This window comes from Anabrus simplex, chromosome 7, assembly GCF_040414725.1.
Source record: "Anabrus simplex isolate iqAnaSimp1 chromosome 7, ASM4041472v1, whole genome shotgun sequence".
Classification (NCBI taxonomy): domain Eukaryota; kingdom Metazoa; phylum Arthropoda; class Insecta; order Orthoptera; family Tettigoniidae; genus Anabrus; species Anabrus simplex.
In genome coordinates this window covers 166,934,947-166,959,012 of record NC_090271.1, presented here as the reverse complement: position 1 = coordinate 166,959,012, position 24,066 = coordinate 166,934,947, and the positions used below count along the sequence as shown (strand labels likewise).

General features: G+C 38.6%; 1 protein-coding gene across 1 annotated transcript in view; it reads right to left on the bottom strand.

Annotated features, from left to right (window-relative positions):
- Nucleotides 1–24,066, bottom strand: part of Cdc23 (cell division cycle protein 23) — a 291,636-nt gene that overhangs the window by 141,455 nt on the left and 126,115 nt on the right. The window lies entirely within an intron of this gene.

Genomic DNA, 24,066 nt, shown 5'->3' with positions numbered 1-24,066 from the left:
GGGGAATAAGGCACTACACCTTAGGCTATAAATAATTTTATTCACGCTGAGAGATGGTAGTTTAGGGGAAGGCCTAAAATTTAATTTTTAAATACAATACAAAAATTATAGAGAATGCAGTTTTTGATCATTTATGTCTTATACAGTTTTCCATACCAGCTACGATAATAGAATTCATGAATTGAATCTTTTGTTGCTTACTCCATATCAATCCCAAATATCGCTAACATGGAAATATTGTTCAATCGCATTAACTGACAATGGTTTTTGTCATGATTGTCTTAAGGTGTAAAACCGCATGGTCATCAGTCTATACTGAGAAGGAAAATTGAGAAGATGATTACAAGACTGAGAAGATAATCATAAAGGAACGATTGCTTGAATAATAAGACAACAGGCTGTCATGAAAGAAGGACTTCCTTTTACATCAAATGCCCTAATATCACAGAGTCAGAAGAAAAATAAATGTGAAGGCTTACAATATCGAAAGGTCATACAAATGATCAACAGTAACATTAGAATGACCATTGTTTGTTGTGATGTGCTTTGTCCCTTCTGCTGCCACTCCTCTCCGATAGATGGGTTTATTATTACAAGATATTAAAATGATTCTGTATTGACGGTTTTCACTTTACAAAGGAAAGGAATGATTGCGTCATCCTATTCAATAAATTTATATCAATCTTTAGATGGAGTAATTCTAATCAGACATGTTTCGGCTCACTTTTGAGCCATCTTCAGTGAGAATGTCAAAAACTAAATGACTAATGTTAAAAGAATGTTATTAAAAAAACAATGAGAAAGAATGTATAAAAATATGTGCAACGTGATGAAGTTCATACAATGTGAGGTAGCAGAAAGGTTAAGAACCTCTTAGTCTGAAAATTCAGTATGTCACACATTTTCAATGAAGATGACTCAAAAGTGAGCTGAAACAAGTCTGATTAGAATTACTCCATCTAAAGATAGATATATATATATGTACTGAATAGGAGGATGCAATAAATCCTTTTCTTTGTAAACATGGGTTTGTTGTTATGTTCTAAATAAAACAGCCTGCCTGAATACTGGCAGGAGGTAGCAGGGGAGTTAGATAACTTTCTTTTTTTAGCATGTCATTTCTCTGGTTCATAAATGTTCTGATAATTACTGGAACGTAACGCACTGACTCATCATAACACTGCAGCTATTCGATCCCTACTCTGGGATGCTGATATGAATGAGGAGTGTGTGCACTTAACGGAATGCGGCAGAGAAGTGTTCACGGCTGTCCGCAGCCTGGTCATTCCAGCTCTGGAACTTGGCACTGAGAGAAAACCAGCACAATGCTGTTCATTAAAAGCGAGAAACTGTGCTGTTTTCCATCTGATTGAGCATTTCAAATGATAGCATTGCTTTTAACTGCAACATTCCAGTCAGTTTATATTGATTTAATTTTTTTTCTTACATTACAGATAGGTCTTATGGCGATGATAGGATAGGGAAGGGCTAGGATTGGGAAGGAAGTGGCTGTGGCCCCAGCATTTGTCTGGCGAGAAGATGGGAAACCACGGAAGACCATCTTCAGAGCTGTCGACAGTAGGGGTCGAACCCACTATCTCTTGAATGCAAGCACACAGCTCCACACCCCTAACCGCAAAGCCAACTCGCTCGGTAACATTGTATTCTGATAAGAATACTGACATCATTGTAATGAACATACCTAGGATTTTTAGGTACTAACATTTTTATTTCAGGTGCCTAAAATAGGCTCTCAAAAGTGAAATAAATAGGTTCCAAAATACATTTTAGGCAGATTCAATTTTATATATTTTAAGACATTTATCAATTAAAATGCCATTATTATAATTATGCTAAATTGATGATAACTCTTTAGGGGGGAGTGGATACATAAAATAAATTTCACTCCCCTCTTTGCTACAAACGTCATAGAATACTGTAGACATGATATTGTATAGGCTTTTGGGCTTGTGCCGTGTCAAGAAAATAAGGTGAAATTCTCAACGTTTCGCGAAAAACTGTACTCTGCGTCCGAGACAAAATAACACTAGTAAAGAGGCAGGGAAGGGAACTACCTACGTAAATTCTTAATGGCTGGCAACCAGGTATTACTTAATTGATAGCTGGTGTCCTTTTGAAATTGTTAGGATTCTGCGTATTTCCACAGCTTCCCGTATAATCCTGGACCTGTAGTGTCTAGTGTGGGTAAGAGCTCGAGCATCTTGGAACATGAGATCATGAACCGACGATAGAGCATGCTCAGGTATTGCCGATTTGTCAGGTTGGTTGAGACAAATATTACGTTCATGTTATTTGACACGGGCCCCAATGGACCGGCATGTTTGGCCGATGTATACTTTACCGCACGTACAGGGAATTTCGTATTTTAGTGGCACCACTAAAATTGCTCACAGTCTGAGTAAGACCAAGGACAAATTGTCCCCACTTTTACATCCAAATTCGTACGTTCCTCGTCGCCAGATGTTTCATTCCAGGCTTATGTCTATGTCTTACACCTGTCATATGTTACGCAAACACATTATGTGAACCGCTTAGTCTGGTTGTGATGGTTCCGTCAGCTTCTGCTTCCAACGCTAGCGTTGTGCCACGTCCTGGGTGCCACCTGGTGGTGAATGAACGTACCATTTCCACTTCTATTTCTATTATAACGTTCCAAATTCAAAAGTGTCATTGTTTAAGAAGCCTTTCTCATGGACAGTCGAGAATTCTTCTGAGGACGCAAAGCACAGTTTTCTGCGAAACGTTAAGAATTTCACCTTATTTTCTTGACATGGCACAAGCCCAAAAGCCTATATAATATCATGTCTATAAGCACGGGCCGTGAAAGCATTAATGGCAATGTCATAGAATACTATTTTACCTTCCGATGTTTAGTGGGGAAGCTCCTGTAACCTTTGAATTAAAGACGACTTGGAAGCTGACACTTTCTTATTTTCAGCAGGTGAATGGAAATTTATGACACAGATTAGGCTCACGTACAGTGGGAGGTCCTTAAGGACTTCCGGATGTACGGTGTACAGCTTCCCGATGTTAAGATTTTGTATGAAAAGTATTTCAAGTATATACTGTTCAAGATACTTAAAACAAATTGGCAAATATATTAGTTTCTCGGAATAAACTGAAAGTTTTTTAATCGATTTAGGGATAAAAATAGGAATTATAGGAATGTAGGCAAATATAAATTCTAACAATAATTTAGGCATTTTTAGGCACTATAGAATAACCGTTTTTAACCTTATAAATACATGAAATGTGTAAATACAACTTCATTTAAGTAATTTCTTAAGGAACAAAATAGGCTTTTGCCTAAAATCCAAGGTCTAGTAATGACTTATGTCGAGTTCAGTTTAATATTTGTCTACGTTTGTTACAGCATCTCTGGAAAATGGATGGGTGATTTTAATGAAACAAGGTATTTCAATTATTAAAAAAAAAAAAAGGTTGAGAAGGATCTTAGTTATAAGTTGTCCAAAAATTTTATCAGGAGGGGGTGCTACACAAGGGGCCTGAAGAGTAAAACTAAATGTATCTCTCTTATGGTTAGTTGGTTTCACACAAAAATAGCTCATGGTGAATTACTGTTCTATGTGAATTACTGTTCTATATCTTTTCCCAGTAATATTTGTCTGTCTGTCTGTCTGTCTGTTACAGCATCAGAGGAAAAAAGATGGGTTTATTTTTTAATGAAACTTAGAATTACAGTTTCAAAATAGGTCAGGTAGAATCTTAGTTACAAGTTGTCCAAAAATGTTACCGGGAGTGGGTCCTTCAGAAGGGGCCTAAAGAATAAAACTTGATGTATCTCTCCTTATGGTTGATTTTAGACAAAAATATCATATGGTTAATTTTGCTCTATACATTTTCCCAACACAGTGAAAAATAAGGCAGCCATATGAAGGTCCACGAACTGGTAACTTCCTTGTAGATTGGGAAGAGGTCGCTAACGGAAATCAATACAAAAATCACTTGAAAAAATTGTTTTGAAGAACTCCAGGTCCATAAAATTGTCAGGATTTTATTTTTTGTTCATGGCATTGATCTCCGCAGATCTTTTGCCACTACTTCCACAATATATAGGAACCTGCGTGTAAGTGTAATTGCAGAAGAGTAGAGTGTTGAATGTGAGAAAAGGAACGTTAAGGACGACTCAAAACACCCAATCCCCAGGCCAGGGATATTAATCATTTACAATTTAAAACTCCTGACCTGGGTGGAAATCGAACCCGGGGCCGCCAAGTGACAGGCGGACGTGTTGCCCCCTACACCGCGGGGCCGGACAAATTGTCAGGAATATCTATTTTCAAATCTGTTTGCCCAGTAAATTGTAGTTTATCAGGGATAGAATGAGAATCTACAAATTTGGGGGAATTTATGGTAACATAAAGTCCCGTCACCACCACCTGTTGTTGGTAAAACAATACCGCCACTGTCGTCATGAACACGATTGATATTTTCATCATCACTAGGTTCACTTCAACTCTTACTTTGACTAAATAAATCATTATTGATACAATTCTGTTTCAATATCAACATTTAACAGAGAACGTGAAGCACTGCATAATGAGGAAGCCATAGTGTAAACAAATTGCAGCTGGCATCATTCTTTTGTCTCTAGTTCAGCCATGCAAGGAGAATAAATACTTAGAGCAGCGCTATTGCAAAGAGAATATCTTTGTGATTCCAGTGATGTGGAACAGACGCCGTTTGCATTATTTTTTGCCAACAATCGAAGCAATTAAGGCAAAACTGTACAAGCCCAGGTACGTATTTGGACTGACACCGTGCAGCGGTAATGGGGAGCCTGAGTATGTACTTGGGCAGAGAGCGAAGGAGTTAAAGGCTTTGTACACCAGTCAATATTCTTTCAAATACTAACCCGATACTTGACTTTCTTTTATACTGGAAGGAAGAGATCAAGTCAAGATCAGCAATAATGGGGGAAAAAAAAAAAAAAAGTGAAAATGCAAAGGGCCCCAGAGAACAAGAAAGTAAGTACGTCAAAATAAGCTGCTGAGAGCGAGAAGCATGCCCACTTATGTGCCTCAGAATCTGAAGAACAATGTCAGGGGTGTGATCATGCAAATGCTAAGCGATTGTCCCGTCAATGACACATATTAGTAAATATATAAATACTGTATGCAGAATATAGTCCTTATTTTAGCATGGATGCTATAAATGGTATTCAGAGGGTAACAAGGAAATTAGCAGAATTAATTGGAAAATCAGATTTTATTCTCAAAATAGGTTTTGTTGTATCTTGTTATGTGGTTTCTCTTTTCACAATAATATATAGGCCTAACATAAAATGAGGTGATTCCATGTGAATCAGGGGCTGCCTGACCGAGGCGGTAAAGGCGTGCTCGTTTCGCCCGGAAGGACGTGGGTTCGAATCCCCATCAGGAAGTCGTAGAATTTAAGAAATGATATTTCCACTTCCGGAGGTGCATATGGCCCTCAGGTTCACTCAGCCTACACCAAAAATGAGTACCAGGTTAATTCCTGGGGGCAAAGGCAGCCAGGCGTAGAGCTAACCACTCTACCCCATCACGTGCCGAGGTTAACAATGGTGGAAGCCTTTACCTTCCACTCCTCCAAGGGCCTTCATGGCCTGTACGGAGGTGACTTTGCTTTGCTTTTGATTCCATGTGAATCTGATCATTGTTTTGGTCTATAACAATGGTAAGTAGCAGCGCACAGCACCAACAACTGCCATTGTCAGCAGATGTTTCTAATGTATGCTGCACTTGTAAAGATATAAGTCTGATAACTGATGCTGTCAACAAGTACCTCAGTGGCAGAATTGTTATGACATCTTTACTCTAACATGAACATCTTAAATTCTACTCATCATTTATATGTCCCTTCTTAACACCGTTTTGAAACTATCCATATTTAATTACAATATGCAACTTTGCAGAATGAATCAATCATGCGAGTATACATGGAGGTTCTGAGACCAACTAGAAAAATTAATATCATAACATAACTATTCAAACAATTTGTGCTTCTTTTTTTTTTTTTTTTTTTTGCGCCTCGGGTGTATGTTCCATTTTCCAGAGAGACAAAGTAAACATTAATATCAACAACTTCCTTTCTGAAATAGGTCATTTTATATGTTATCTTCAACGCTGTCAAATAGTATAACTCTCTTTTTCTAGGAATTTTTACGATGGTATAATTATTTACTTTTAATCCTGCACACTCTTCTTCCTCCTCCATCACTTTCATTTGCCTCATGCTCCAGTTGATCTTGGTTAGATGATACAGAGGGAGAACACATGGCAAATAAATAAAGTCATACATCAGTGTTCTCCCCAGGAGCCTCCATAGCTCAGGCGGCAGAACGTCGGCTTCTCACCGCTGGGTTCCCTGGTTCAAATCCCGGTCACTCCATGTGAGATTTGTGCTGGACAAAGTGGAAGTGGGACAGGTTTTTCTCTGGGCTCTGGTCTTCCCTGTCATCTTTCATTTCAACAACACTCTCCAATATAATTTCATTCCATCTGTCATTCATTAATCATTGCCCCAGAGGAGTACAACAGGCTTCGGCAGCCAGCACATTTCCCATCCTCGCCGCTAGATGGGGGCTTCATTCATTCTATTCCTGACCTGGTCAAATGACTGGAAGCAGGCTGTGGATTTTCATTTTCATCAGTGTTCTCCCCAGAAATTTTCGCCAGCCGGGTGGTAGGAATGAGTAGGCAGGTGGGGAATACGAGCACAGAATAACATAGAGTCGTCAATACGCTGCGAGAGTTGAAGCCAGTGGACACGCGCAGCCACCATATTTGTTGTACCAAAACATTGGAGACTAGCTGCTATATACGAATACAATAACTACTGTATATTGTATTTATTGTACATTTGGTGTTGCGTCGTGTGGATGAGAGAATAGGCTGTGCCATCAAACTTTACCATATATTTCCTTTTTCAGATAGTTTATAAATTTATTTATTCAAAATTAGTTTTGGCAGAATGAAGAACCTAACAATTATAAATTAACTAAATCAAAACTGAAAAGAGATGGTTTCAGATATCACAAACAAGAATGTTTAGAAGGCTGAAGTTTTCACCAAATATGGGATAAAAGAAAAATACAATGAAGACAATCATACTACGACAGTTTAGTGAAAAATAGCCTTCTATCAGGGCAATGAATGAATCTTCACCATTCTGGTGTATGCAATGAAATTACCTCCATCTATAACCTTGAGAAAGAGCTCTTCCCGCCAAGTTTGGGTAGAGACATCTCACAAATTTTGATTGTGAATATAATTTCATTGTAGGTGTTTCAATGGTAGAGATATGATATGGGCCAGGTGGAATTTTGCATGCTCAGTTCTTTCTCAATAACATGTCTCTCATACCATGAGGTAAAATTGTCATATTAGTGCAGGTACATTAACATCAACTCCTGCAGTAATTCTGACGGTTGAGCCTATGTAAATTTTATTCATAAAACACATTAATATGAGCATTTCAAATTTTCTATTGTTTTTCACATTGTAATTTCAGCTGTCGAAGGGTTATATACCAGTCTACATGTACTGATACTTCCTAAATATTTGTGTATAATGGATGTTCTAAAAATTAAAAAAATACATGTGATACTATATCTTAAAAACTGAAAATGGTCTGTTGAGAGCATAGATGTTACACTTCATGGAAGAGAAAACACTAGTTTTGCTTCACTGTAGATAGGTGCTGTATGTTGTACGCACTAAACTTTTTTCCAGGTAACTGATGAGAGTTCACTTTTAAATTTTTGAAACTTTCATCTATGACATACTATGTCACCCTTTCAGTATCATGGAAATTTATGAATTTCTTAAAGCAAATAATCAAATGGGCATATCTGCATAAATATTTAAACATTTAAAAAATATCTGAAATTCCTTGCATATTATTGAACTAATATTTTGTCACTGCTATTATTTTACTGATATATACACTCCGGGAAAATGAAAAAAAAAAAACACCTTGAAGCAAGTGAATAAGGCCTGCGATACTTGCACAGGACACTACGAGAGGGCAGTAAATGCAATGGTCAAACACGCAGCACTGCGGACACACCAGGAACTGCATTATCAGCCGTGAAATGTTACAAGCTGCGAAGCAGTTGTCACGCTTGAGCTAGTGGCAGCCATTTTGCTGTGGCATGTGTAGATCCGTCTGTGTCTGCAACATCGTTAGCATGCCGCGACAGCGTGTACACGAACCGTTTGTGCAACTGACACACTTTGAACGAGAGCGTATAGTGGGCCTACGGGAGGCTGGGCAGTCATACCGCAGAATTACACAACATGTGCGTCGAGGTCTCCACAGTGCATCCATGCTGTCACCAGTGGTCAGCAGAAGGTGCACATGCCCGTCGGCCTGGATCCGGAGAGGGGTGATGCACAGATACAAGTCAAGACCGTCGCATCTTACGAAGTCTCATATTGGACCGCACAATGACTTCACAACAAATTAGGGACACTGTTTCTCCGGGGATATTAGCGAGCACCATTCGCAATTGTCTCCGTGAAGCAGGGCCACAATCCTGCATGGTGTTATGGCGTCTTCCACTCACGCCCCACCATCGTGCAGCCCGCCTCCAGTGGTGTTACGATAGGCACTTATGGAAGGACGAATGGAGACGTGTCGTCATCAGCGATGAGAGTTGTGTCTGCATTGGTGCCAATGATGGTCGTACGCATGTGTGGCGTCGTGCAGATGAGCGCCAACGTCTGGAGCGTATACGACAGACACACACAGGGCCAACAACCGTCATCATGGTGTGGGGAACCCTGTCCTACAATGACTGTTCGCTTTTGGTGATCATCGAGGGAACACTGAAATGTGCACGGTGCATCCAAACCATCATTAAACCTATTGTTCTACCGTTCATGCACCAACAAGGTGATGTGTTTTCCAACAGGACAATGTACATCCACATGTATCCCGTGCCACCGAATGTGGTCTACAAGGTGTACGTCAACTAACCTGGCCTGCACGATCCCCATATCTGTCCCCCATTGGGCACGCCTGGGACTGGATGAAACATCATCTTGCGCGGTCTGCGCGAATAGCAGGAAATATGGCCCAACTGAGGCACCAGGTGGAAACTGCATGGCAGGCCATTCCTCCAGACTACATTCGTCACCTCTACACGATCATCTGTATGGCTGCAAAGGGAGGGTATACACAGTACTAGTGCTGATATTGCGCACATCCCGTCAACTGTACTCAGATGCATATGGCTCTGTTAGTGTGATCGTGTGTTGTATACGTCCTCATGAGTGTGTCAATAAAAGTTGTCAACGAATTCATGGAGCTCTTTTTTTATTTTCCCAGAGTGTATATTCAAGAAAAATACTTTTTTCAAATTGAAGATGATGTGTTGGAAAATGTGTGTATATTTATTTGATTTGATACGGTACATTCTAGTCTTATATTCCATGCATGTCCATCCCTTGTCCCATTTCTCGTAAGGGGTCAGGTATGAAGCAAGATGACCCTTTGTTGAGAAGTTTTACAACCAGATGCCCTTCCCGATGTCAACCTCATCAGATGAGATGAAATGAATGACATGATATATGATAACAGGAAAGGAGAGGGTGAAACCCGGTGTTGGCACATAGCCTATTCCTGTGGAATAGCACCAAGGCTCTGCTCAAGGCTTTACGTCTCCATTCAATGGATGAAAAACCACCAACAGCCTCATATGCCCTCACTCCATATGAGTACTGCAGAGAGGTTTGGAATTTAATCCAGGCTTTTGCCATGCAATCTAGTTGTTTGAAATTGTATACCATCACCTCTCCTACCCTGCCAGTGAACATTCTGATGGTGAAATTTGTTTCGACGAATAGGATTTGAACTGGCTAACCACAGTGTCAGACCATATCAGTGTTCTCCCCAGAAATTTTCGTCAGCCGGTGGCAGGAATGAGCAGCCGGGCAGGGAATACTTGTAAAAAATGAATACGATAAAATTTCAATTTATTCTCTCAGGACATTAACACATTGTGGACAGGAGATGAGTTTCGGTAAATATAGACATACTATTATCCAAGCTATGCTCTCTGCATATCGGCCCGATAGCCCTTAATTTCTTGAAGTCGTACCTTACAAATCGTCGCCAGTGCGTAGTGGTAAACAATCAAAGATCCCAATGGGGTGAAAAATCATCCGGTGTCCCTCAAGGGTCTGTTCTAGGGCCCTTACTGTTCGTCTTGCATATTAATGACATATCTTCCACACTTCAGTGTTGCAACTACCACTTATATGCTGATGATATGCAGATATACAAACACACCACTACAAACAATTTACATGAAACAGTTCAGCATATTAATTCGGATATTGAATGGCTTACCACATATGCTAAAAACAACCACTTACTCCTAAATCCTCCTACAACACAAAGTATTATCATAGGAAACTCTAAATTATTACATGTAATAAAATAAGCAATATCAATCCTCCTCCAATCATAATCAATGACATTGCTGTACCATACCTTAAAAATGTAACTAATCTTGGAATCTCCATCAATGAGAATCTGACCTGGAGTGGACACGTAACAAATGTATGTAGAAAGGTTCATGCAGCTCTATATCCCCTGAAACGTCACAAGAATTCTTTTCCTCAAAAACTTAAATTAAAATTAATCCAAGCACTACTATTCCCAACTTTAGACTACAGTGATACGGTACTAGTCAATCTAAATGCTGAACAAGCTTTGAAACTTCAGCGAGCACAAAACTCATGCATACGATATGCCTTCCAACTGCGACATGATGCTCATGTTACACCATATTTCAAAACATTGGGATGGCCATGCATAAATGAACGAAGGAATTTTCACCTAATGACAATTGTTTACCAAGTGCTCTCGACGAACACTCCTACTTACCTCTCTTCTAATTTTAGTTTCCTTTCCTCATTCCATGAAATTAGTACCCGTTCTGGTTCCCTACTTGAAATTCCACTAAGTCGAATGAATTCCTACAATCATTCCTTTTTAGTTACTGCATCGAGACTCTGGAATACACTCCCAATGGACATTCGGCACCTTACTTTGCCTCATAAATTCAAATCTGCCTGCCGAAAGATTTTCCTGGGAACATAAAACTGAGTTGTGTGAGTCATTGTGTGTATGTTGTGTGAATGGGTTTTCTTCATTTATTATTATTATTATTATTATTATTATTATTATTATTATTATTATTATTATTATTATTATTATTGTCACATTAATTGCTGTATTGATATGTAGGCCTAACTTAGTCTTAGAATTATCTGTTTGTAGTATTATTTCTTTTTAAAATTTCTATGTCTTACTTGTATGTTTATATTTTTAAATTTTATTGTTTATAGTGGTTAAGTGTAAGAGAGGGCCGTGAGCCCTAACTTTGCCACAAATGTAAATAAATAAATAAATAAATAAATAAATAAATAAATAAATAAATAAATAAATAAATAAATAAATAAATAAATAAATAAATAAATAAATAAATAAATAAATAAATAAATAAATAAATAAATAAATAAATAAATAAATAAATAAATAAATAAATAAATAAATAAATAAATAAATAAACAAACCTTAGTTTGTTCGTTATGTGCGTTTTGACTGGTTCAACTTGGACTCGTGATCATTCAATGAACTCTATTTTAACTCCTGCTTTACGTCATTCGAAGGAACTCCATCCTCACAATAATCAATTCACGCTTCACACATTGATGTATATTTTAATGTCCACAATGTCTACTGTCATACTTTAACAACCTCATGATTGTTTTTAATTTCACAGATTGCCATCATTAATGCATTCCACGACAAATACTCGTTTTGAACTTGCAAATATTTTGTTGCAACCTAAGTCTAATGTTATTATACTATGTTGATCGTTGATTATCACTTTTTTATTATGACATGGTTACTCTTTTGATGTGAGGATACTATTTTGATCATTTTTAAGCTCAGGACCCTGACCTAGTCTGTGTCCATTAACGGCAGATGATGTTCACTATTTCGAATGAAATATGTCCCATTATTTGAGACACTTCATGATTATACGATAATTCAATGAGTGTATTGTAATGTATTGAATAGGTGGTTGTAAATAAAAGAATTTTACAATTTTAATATATCATCTTCAATACAGTTCCATTATGAGATTAATACTCGTTGGCTGAATGGTCAGCGTACTGGCCTTCGGTTCAGAGGGTCCCGGGTTCGATTCCCGGCCGGGTCGGGGATTTTAACCTTCATTGGTTAATTCCAGTGGCCTGGGGGCTAGGTATTTGTGCTGTCCCCAAAATCTCTGCAACTCACACACCACACATAACACTGTCCTCCACCACAATTACACGCAGTTACCTACACATGCCAGATGCCACCCACCCTCGTCGGAGGGTCTGCCTTACAAGGGCTGCACTCGGCTAGAAATAGCCATACGAAATTATTATTATTATGAGATTAATTACATGTAACTAAGTTTACTTGTCTTGGTATTCTTGAAAACATATTAAAGTTGGTGTCAAAATGTAGTGAAAATGGCAGATTAACTGTGTTCTGAGCTTTGATGAAATGCACATATACAGCAAGGTTGTTTATGATGTTGGCATGGATCAAATTCTCGGACCCCATTTGAAAGTTCAGGTAGCACTAGTCAAAGGACTGAGCGCTCAATGGAAACAGCCTGCATATTTTGATTTCGATAAGGCTATAGAGCGATCATTACTTTTCAAGACCATCACTGCTACAGAATCCTCATGAATTAGCCATTGTTTCTGATTTAGAAGGCTGCAGGACACTGTAGTAGGAACTCAAAATATCACCACAGAACACATACTTTATTAATCCCGCAGACTCTGAAAGGAAGTTATGGGTTTTGCTGACATTCCTCGCTATAACAAACTTTTAAGGAACCACTTACTGGATGAAGTACTCATATTGGAAAACGGTATGTGAAGTCAAGTCATCTTGCGTTTATTGCACTGTAAGCAGATACAAACAAAAGTATATACTGTATGTTTATGAACAGCTTATATAAACAGCTATTAGAACGAAGGCTATGGTACCATAATTCATTAACAGTATTGTAGTATGATGTGGTAATAACAGGAATCATGCCAGATCAGAAAGCATTGTACCTGGTTTACAAAAGCGCTGCTCAGTGCTGTCTAGCTCATTACATTGCTTCAGCGAGGTAACACATTCCAGGCCGCAGTTAGCCAGCCCTTATTATAACATCCTGAGGTGGATATACAGTTGGGGAAATATCAGGCATTTTTCCAATAGAGACGTTCATGTCCAGAACAAATTTTCATCCTCAAATCATTGATCAAGATTAGGACAATGAAGTAGAAAAGGACGAGTATGATCTTTGTGAATTTCAAGAAGGTCTATGATTCAGTGGACCATGAGACTTCTGTAAAAAAATTTGGGATTTCAGAATCGATAATAAATTCCTTATTTTGATCCAACAGATCCTAACAGACACACATTAACAAGCCCTGGCGTGAGCTGTCGGAAACATTCAAATTAAAACAGGAAAGACAGGCAGATGGCCTCTCCCCACTCCCTTTTCAATTGTGTTCCGGAGAAAGTCTTCAGATAAGGGAGAAAAGAGTTGGCAACAAATGATATCTAAAGCTTGATGATGAAGATGCTTGTTGTTTAAAGGGGCCTAACATCTAGGTCATCGGCCCCTAATGGTACAATATAAGACAAAATGGAATGACAAATTAAAAATCCAAAATCCTCCACTGACCAGAATTCAAAATGTGAGGACGAAGAATGAATGGGTGGATATGAATTTAAAACAATCAGTGGATCCGACCCGCAATGTCTCACATTCACAGAAACTGACGTGAAACAATAGCATTACTGACCAAGGGACTGCGTCTATAGCATAATACTGAATTGATGATGCTTTTAGTCGAAAGGGGTCCAAAATCCAAGTCATTGGTCCATCATAATGGTACTTATCGCTAGGAAAGTAGAACCATGGTATTTGTCAAAAGTAGCGTAGACTCGCGGCATTCCACACAGTATGGTACTACTCACAGGTAATGAAATTCGCACATGGAATACAGACCTATGGTGTTTCGCACATTGCGGCACCATTTACAGGCAACGCAAACCTATGATGTTCATCACATACGTGTACTAACCACAGGGATCTGCACTATCTTGCGGTGTTCCTCATATAGTGAGTACTAATCATAGGCAAGCCAGAACCATGGTGTCGCTCCTAAAGTGGTACTAATCACAGGTACTGTAGAAGCCTGCAATGCACTCTGTTGCTACTAATCACAAACTTATTTGGTACCTAACATAGTGGTACTACATGCAAGTAAAAGCGACCATGGTGTTCCTCGTGTGGTGGTACTAATTACAAGTAGTTTCATGGTTCTAATACAATCTTCCCTTGGTCACCCCTTTTAGTCACTTCTTATGACAGGAAGGGGATACCGTGGGTGTATTTTCTGTCTGTGTCCCCCACCCACAGGGGGTTGTGTGTTTGGTCTGCGAGAGGTATTTTATTTCCCTCAAGTCCGCCAGCAAGCTGGTTAGGAACCCCCCCCCCCCGTCCCCCATCCACCACCTGGGAGTATCGCCTCTCCCCCTGCTACGCCAGCATAGTAGGTTCATAGTGATATCCAAAGTGGAGTAAGAGTAGGCTACAAAAACTGGTATCACATTAGATTGCCTGGCCATTGTTGATTCTTGAAGGCAACCTCCCGACAACAGTGAAACAAACAGAAGTACTACAAGATGTACCTACTGCGACTGGTGCAAGGATCTCATTTGAAAAGACAATGTACATGCACTCAGCTAAAACGGACCCTATCCGCAAACTTGGAACAATGTATGGAAGTATCCAGAGGGCTGAGAAATGTAAGTACCTCGGTGGGATCTTTACTGCCAATGGCAATGATGGAAGAATCACTCAGAGAAAGAGCAAGGAGGATGCAAATGGCCTTTTAACTGAGCCATGATACCTACAAGTCCAGATTAATCTCCTTCCAGGCAAAACTTAAGCACTACTGCACAGTAATCAGACAACAATGACTCTACACTGCAAAGACACTAGCCAAAATAGACAATCTCACAATTAAAAGAAAAGGAAGTTTCTCAAGAAAATTCAAAGACCCAATAAAGTGTTGGAGGGTTTTACATTCCATCTCAGACCCAATATGGAATTATGAATATACAGAAAATTACCACCAAAACTAGATACAGGAAGATGACCTTTTATAGACACCTAAAGAGAATGAACTTGGATAAATGGGTGCATAGAATACCAACTCTTCAGGAAAAATGGAAAACTCATTCCTGTTGACTTAAAGAAGTGTGTAAAGATCTAAAGGAAAAAGGAATAAACCCCGAAGAAATTCAAGACAGAACCATTGTAAGGAAGAAAGTTGAAGATTTGAGGGAGAATAAAGAGAAACATCTTGCTAAACTGTGCAACATATCAGCAGAAAAGCGACAGTAGAGAGGCCTGAGATTGAAGAACCTTTGGCTACAATGTAAAGAAAAAGGTGTAAGCCTTCTAATAATAATACTTTATTAACGGAAATACAATTTTACATAACAGTAGAGAAGAATAAACAAAACAAAACACACTAAAAAGAAAGTTCAATGGACTATAAGTAGAAAAACATGTACAGATATATACACAGGTTATATTACAAGTAAGCACAGGAAAGTAATAGTCAGTTCTGGAGATTATGTAAGTGATTTCTAAATTTTGACAATGAGCAGTTAAATATATCAATATCCACTTTGTTTAGAGATCTTGACATTTGTTCAATTGGCCCATCGAATGCGTAGTTAGTTCTAAGCCAATTTGTAGACAATGTATTCTTGAACCTTGTGTGTCTGTCTGGTACATGTACGTTTATTTTTGCAAGGAGTTGTGGACAATTCACCAAGAAATGAAGCAATTTAAAAATGAAGAGTGTATCCAATAATTCACGGCATTGTGACAGGCTATGCAGATTTAAGGACTGTTGTAGGGATGTATAATCAAGAATCAAGAATCCTGCTCTAAATGAATATAGACGAAGAAATTTATGTTGTACTGAATCTAATCTATGGATAGAGGTCTGATGTGAAGGGTTCCAAACAGGTGTACAGTATTCTAGTATAGGGCGTACCATAGACACATACAGCAAACGATAGGTAGCTAAGTTTGAAAATTCTCTAGAATATCTAGTAATGCAACCCAATCTTTGAAATGCTTTCTTACAAATATTTTCAATATGTTCATTAAACGATAGGTTATAACTGAATAAAACACAAAGGTCATTAACTTGTGAAACAGGAGTTAGAATGTTATTACTAAATTTGTATTGAAATGATATTTTCTTCCTGTTTTTAAAAAAATGATATTATTTTACATTTCTCATGATTAGGTTTCAACCCATTTTGAATACAGTACTTTTCCAGATGATGTAAATCTTCTTGAAGTTTTAAACAATCAAGTGGACAATTAATTTGCATAAAATTTTTTGCATCGTCAGCAAACAAAAGCAATTCAGAATTCTTAAGTATATTTTAAATGTCATTTATGTAGAGAGTAAAAAGTAGGGGTGCAAGGTGAGATCCTTGAGGAACTCCACTGGTAACAATAATAGGCGCAGAAATATGATTCCTTATTTTAACAATCTGCAGGCGATTTTTAAGATACAATTCAAACCATGAGAGGAGAGGCCCATTAATTCCATAGCCCGTTAGTTTTTGCAGCAAGATATCGTGGTCGACAGTGTCAAAAACTTTTGAGAAGTCTGTATAAACGCAGTCCACTTGGGAGTGGTTCTCTATTGCATCCAAGAGGAACTGACAGAATAAAAGAAGATTGCTACAGGTTGACCGTCCTGAAAAGAATCCATGTTGCTCATCAATGATGATGATTCTAAAGAGAGGTGTGAGTTTGTCAAGAATTATTGAGTCAAAAATTCTGGAAATATGAGAAGAAATTAGAACTGGTCTATATTGTTTTGTCAGTTTTATCACCATTTTTTAAAACTGGACTAACAAATCCTTTCTTCCATTCCACTCGAAAAACACCTTGGTTTAATGATAAGTTGAACAGATAAAAGAGTGCTTCACATAAAATAAATGACCAGTATTTGAGCAGGTAAGTTGAAACACCATCAGGTCCTACAGTTTTCTTTAATTCCAGAGATATCAGTTTGTTGTTAATTTCTGCCTTACTAATGTTTATAACTGATAGATTGACAGAGAAAGGATAATCATATGACTTACTACTACTATTCTGAGAAGAAGAATAAACAGATGAAAAGTGGTTAGCAAAAAGATTGGCAATATTTTCTCCAGTATCTGCTGTAACTTCATTAAGATGCATTGTTGAAGGAATATTATTACATGACCTTTTAGAACTTAGATATTGCCAGAATTTCTGTGGATTGGAAGTAATACTTCGGTCACAGTTGGAGACATACATTGTATAGCAAGATTTAGATTCAGACTTACATTCATTTCTTGATTTCGAGAAATGCTGATAATCACTATTGAGGCCTGATATTTTGTATCGCTTGTGTACATTCTTCTTTTCAATAATCAGTGACTTCAATTTATGATTAAACCACTTTGAAAATTTGGGAGTCTTAAAATTCCGTATAGGGATGTAAAGTTCCATGCCATAATGTAGTACTGAATAGAAGGTTTCTACTGCTTTATCAATTGATACATTTTGAAACAGGTCTTTTTGGGACACCCTTCTGAAAGAAAAATAGCATTTAGCTTGTGTAGCTGTAGCCCACAGTTGGCTGTATCAATGTTTGTTTTTTTCTCTCCTTTAGAGACCACGTCAAGTAACTACTGTATAAGGCATTTCTGGAAGCCCTTTTGGCAGCCCAATATCATTACTTTCTTTCTCTGGCCGCCTGTCTTCTCTCTTCTGTCCAGCCGCTGTTCTGATTTTGCTCATCATTGTAGCCCTTAAAGTTGATAATTACTGATCTGTATTTTGATTCGTTAGAGATGTCCTGATTCAGTCCCATAATTTTGAGGTCCTTCCTTTCTTCCTTGAACCATTTATCTGAGACGTTGGGTCTAATGTCCAATAAATTAAAAATCTGCTTTGTTAGTCGGGTTGCATCCATCCTGAACAGTTGTCCGTAGAACTTCAGTTGCTGTTTCCTTAATGACTCCATCAATGTAATAATAATAATAATAATAATAATAATAATATGAAGAAGATGAAGAAGAAGTAGTGACAAGTGCTAACTGTCATCATAAGAGGCCAAAACAATATGTTAAAATAATAACATCATAACATTCTTTTAATTTTTACAAATTCTTAATAAATGCCGGAAAGCATTTCAACTATTGAATTTCATTTTGGCTCTGTATTGACATCATCATCATCATCAGTCAACCGCCTCCAGCTTCCCAGGTGCGGTGTACTTGGTTTCAATCCACTCCTCTATGTCCTAGATCTTGTTTGACTTACTCGATACATCTCCTTCGAGGTCTGCCTCTAGGACTTTTGCCGAGTAAGGTTTCCACCAACCATTCCTTAGCTACTGAGCAAGAATCAATTCTCATTACATGCCCATACCATTTCAATCTTGATCTGATTATGGTATCACATAACAATTCTCTCTCTTGGCGAATCCCCTCGTTGCGGACCTTATCTCTGCCGGTTTATTGTAGTAATGTCCGGAGGAATTTCATTTCTGCAGCTTAGAGTCTACTTTTATCTCTGCCTGTGATAACACGAGTTTCAAGGTCATAGCTTGTTATGGGCAAGAAGTAAGCTTGATAAAGTGTTTGTTTGGCTAGTATTGGAATCTGGCTGTCCCAGAGAAGGCTTCTAACCTGATAGTAAAGGACAGCTCCTCTTTGAAATCTGTTTGCGATTTCAGCATTTGATCGGTTATCTTCAGTCAGGACACTACCGAGGTACTGGAAGTGGTTAACTTCTTGCAATTTCTGTCCGTCTACTGTGATATTTGCTCCTGACTTTTGCCTGTTGATTGTCATAACAACTGTTTTCCTAAGGCGGATTTTAAGTCCAAATTCCTTAAAATGACAATTCCATGCATTAATCTTTCCTTGAACTTCTTTCTCATTACCTCCCCAAATCACCACATCATCTGCAAATACCTTGAATGCACTGTTCTTGCTGTGGTGTTTTACTCTTTTCATTATCTCATCCATCACTGTGATAAATAGTAGAGGTGACAAAGTGCTGCCTTGTTGCACTCTTTTACTTGTTACAAACCAGTTGGAATAGCCATTTCCTATCCTTGCACAGCTCTGGCAGTGTTTGTACAACATTTTTACTTTACTGATGAGAGATAATGGAACGTTTCTCCTTCTGAAGCAATTCAAAAGTTTATACCTCAGTATGATGTCATAGGCTTATTCTAGGTCCAGAAAGACAAAGATGACATGTTGTCCCTTTTCCCAATGTTTTTCCACTATCATCCTAACAACAAAAATGAGATCTGTTGTTGATCTGTTACTTCGTAACCTGTATTGTTCTTTCTCAAGCTGTGGTTCGATTATCTTTTAAATTTTTTTCTGTCACTTTCTCTATCAACTTAAGTCCATGAGACAGGAGTGTGATTTCTCTATAATTGCCACATATCCCTCAATTTCCTTTCTTGAATAGGGGGATACACAACCCTTAGTCCAGTCAGTCGGGATTTTTTCTTCATTCCACACAGCATTCATCAATCTAAATAGCCACTGAAGTCCATGAGTTCCAGCAGCTTTAATCATGTCTGAGCTCACTGCATCAAGGCCAGATGATCTGCCTTTGCTCATACTGTTCAGAGCATTTTCAATCTCAAACCAAGTAAATGGCGATTCACTTTTTCCAGCCTTGTTCCCAGTATTCAATTCCTAATCTTCTTGAGGATTTTTGTTGGGTCTATTCCTTTATACAAGCAACAAAAATATCTTCTCATCTCTTCCCGAATGTCTTCCTCTCTCCATGTTATAATTCCATCATCTCTTTCCAATGCTTTAATTGGTACATGAATAGTTCTTTTGTTTTTCACAATTCTGTACAGAAGTTTATTTCCTTTACTGTCTTCTACTAATGCGTCAGTAAATTCAAGCCAGTTTTTCTCTTTCTCAGATTTAATTACTCTCTTTGCTCTTAGTTTCAGGTCTCTATACTTCTGTTCTAGTTTTCTCAGTTTTACGTAATCCTTATCTGCGCCTTTTGGATTCTCTTTATCTCTTTCACGTCTTGCCATATTCCTATCTTTACCTTTTATGGCTTGCTGAACAGAATCATTCCACCAAGAAGTTTCCTTTTCTTTTGGTATACAACTTGCTTTTCCTACAATATCAACAGATGAGCTGACAAGTATTTTCTTGAATCGAGGTGCATTGCTTTTCTCTTTTTTCTATCTCATCTGTTGGGAGCTGGTCACCAATCCTTCTTTGATATTCTTCCTTTTTTTCTTCTTTTTTTTTTTTTTTTTTTCAGGTTCATCCAATTTCCACACCCTTATTTTGGGTTTTTGCCTGGTCTTCACATTTTCCACTGGAATGTTTCTAAAGGTCGCCATCAGCAATCTGTGGTCACTGGCCAACCTTTCTAATGGCAATATTTTCACATCGGTGATAAACGAACCGGCTTCCTTATCAGAGATAATATAATCGATTAAAGATTTCTGCTGTACATCCCAGCGGTATCTTGTTACTTTATTGCTGGATCACTTCTAGAAAAAGGTGTTCTTAATTGTGAGGTTATTTCTTAAACAGAAGTCCAGCAGATCTTCACCTTCTTGGTTCCTGTTTCCAAAGCCATTTGGAACAAACACATTTTCATACCCTGTTCTTCAACACCAACTTTGGCATTCAAATCTCCCATCACAATGATAATATTCCCTTCAATATGCTCCTCCAGTTCATCCAGGAATGTGTCTTTCTCCTCTTGGGTACATCCAGATTGAGAGGCAGAGTCCTGCAGCCAGACCCACCGCACAGCACTTCAAACCCACGGGTTCTGGCAGCTCAGCCCGTGCAGTGCTATTCTCTTCTGACGCGGCAGCGTACTGGCCCACAGCACTGGGATCATATAGCCCACCGCAGTCCACCGCACTGGGCGGGCCCAGTAGAATAACCGTGAGTACTTCTCCACAATAACATGTGCGCCGTGCACATCACACTACTATTCGGATCATTCTCTCTATGGATTCCCGTACGCTAATAACATATTTTAAAGTAGGCTAATCGCATTTGGAAATTAAACGATAGAGATTTCTCCTGCACTGTAATAATAATAATAATAATAATAATAATAATAATAATAATAATAATAATAATAATTGTACCGGGCGGTACACCTCTACACCATTTATTTAAAAGTTGCGCCAGTTGAAACTCCTCTTCTGGAGGAAGGTTGAACTTTATCTATTCTATTAATTCTCTACTTTCTCAGAAGATGTCACCACGTGGAAAATTTTGAGTTTTTGAACTGTGTCACTTTTGATGTGTTTTTGTTTCGCTTGAAGTAAGAAGTGTGACCTTTCTCTTCTAGAGGACACTACTGAAGATCAACAATAGTGCAACCTAGTGCGGAGTCAAAGAACTATTTTGTTGAAGAAATTTTTATTTCAAATGTTTGTTCTTTGTTAAATTTCTTTCTGCCATTGTTTATGTTGGCTGTATACCCCTCTCTTTCCCCTTGTTTTGCATGTAGCCAATCCCGAATTTCTTAAATTAATTTCTATCCAATCAGATGTATCTTCCCCCAACTTGAATCGATTGTGGGATCCTATCCAATAAAAACATTGTGGGCGGGTGTTTTCTTTCCCCTAACGCCTAGAAACTTCCGCGAGAGTATATAAACTGCTGATTTTAGGGTCTCCGGGCCACTTCTGTTCCATCTTTCAGTGTATTAAGTACATAGCAGGAGGCGGGAAGCGCCTCTTTCTTCTTCAGCCGTTCAACACCAGGTAATGGCCTATTAATAACTTCTTTTCTTGCTAGGTCGGCAGTTTAACACTCGCGGCGGGTTCGAAGCATTTCCATCATGTAACCTTTTCCTAAAATGTAATTACTCTTTTCATCTTTTCTTGTAAAGCTACATATTGGGATAGAGAGTGCTAACCCTCTCGAGCTCCCACTCACATTTGTTTTGAGGTGAACTTATTTTCTCAAACTATTCTTCGTTTATGTAATGTAAAGCGTTCTTCTCTAAGTCACCTCTGTAGTATGGGATTAGCCCTTGCGTTAGCGGCCCAGAGCCAGATTAGGTTTTAAAAACAAAGTGTATTAGGAGTGCAAGATCGCCTCCTCTCAAATTGTTATTTTAGAGGTCATGTAATCAACCTTCTTTTCATGTAATAGACCTCCGTAGGTTGGGTATTTTACCCCTGTGAATACGTCCTTAGAAGGACAGCTTGAAGGTAGAGTTTGGTGTGGCCTTGTGATAGGCTTACAATTTTGAGAGCGGATCGCTCTTTGAAATTTGTTTCTGTATGCCTCGTGCAGGCTTTATGTGTAATGTTTGGAGCCAGTGCTCCTGGGCATGAATGGGGTTTTCTGCCCCTTGGCTAAAACTATTTTTTTGGAGTAAGGCGGGGCTGATTGCCCAAGAGTTATGAAGTAAGGGCACTGAGCCCGAATCCAATAATATTGTACCTACATTTTTGCTACTCTGTACCTGTTATGATTGTTATCTCTTGTTTTTGAAAAGAAAATATAACCTAGTTAAATTTTAAATTAATTTTACATTGCACGTTAATTTCGTAGCTTGAAACCCATTCACACCCGCACCTTCTTTCACCTCTACCTACCACGGATATCTCCGTAACAAGTGGTAGCAGAGCGTGGTTGAATGGGTCTCAATTTAGCCCCTTTTGACGGCTAAACATTGCTTTGATTCGAACTCTAATAATTTTCTCAGTTGCTGGAATTTTTTGAGTTTTTCAAAATTGTTCTGTCATCATGCCCGGCCCTCGCGATGTTCTCCTCCTTAACTACTTGCGCAAAGAGGAGTTGATATACGAGTTAACTATCAGAAATGTTCAATCTGGAGGCACGGTTGCAATAGACACTAATAAGCTTAGAGAGTCCCTTGATTTGCCCATTTCCATCCCCAATTTGGGAGAGAAAGAAATTGACGACTCTCTTTCCACGATCACGGAGAATATTACTGGGCTAGCTTCCGTAGTTAGTTTTTTTGATGAAAATGATCCGTCTCCTAACCAAATTAAGCGTGTGCAAGGCAGATTATATCACTTTTCAAATAGAGTTAATGATCTGTTGTCTCTGAAGGTGAATGACGTTCAGAGGAAGCAAGCTAATACGCTCTTTGAAACTATTTCTGAATTGTCTAATAAGGTCACTCAATTGCTAACCGGCGAAGTTCCCCCCAAATCTGATCAGCCCACCATTGTGAATGTAAGTAGTGAGGAAGAACCTGCTAAGGGAGAAGGCAATAGGATAACCGTTGCTGCTCAAACTATCTCTGCCCCATCGAACAACGAATCTGAACGCCGTGCGTCATTGAGTAACATCCGCTCTGAATTAACTTCTTTGCCATTGAAACCTTTAACGACTATGTCACCTGGGTTCAGCAGCTTGCCTCATCCATTGGCAATGTTGCTTAGGGGTATCTCTAAGTTTTCCGTAAACACCACCAGTGACGTAATTTCATTTTTAAGATTTCTAGTGGAATTTCAGGATCATGCCCTTGTGTTTTCTCTCTCCCCATGTCAAATTTTGCAAATTATCTATCCTTATGCTATTGGTGTTCTATCTGACAAAATAGTTAGAGCCATTGCCGAGCAATCATCTATTGAGGATTTCCATGCCCATTTGCTAGCTAACTTCATCCCGGCTAGGGCCAGGTCCTCCCTTATTCAGAAGTACTATTATCGTGTACAGCGTTTGGATGAAAACTTGGCTGATTTCATACAGGACATTAAGTTTTATACTAGGGTGTTTGCTCTTCACTTCCCTGAGGATCAAATTGTACAGGCTATTGTAGAAGGTATTTCGCCATCCTACAGGTCATATTTGTGTTTCGCGGCGTGCCCGCAAACC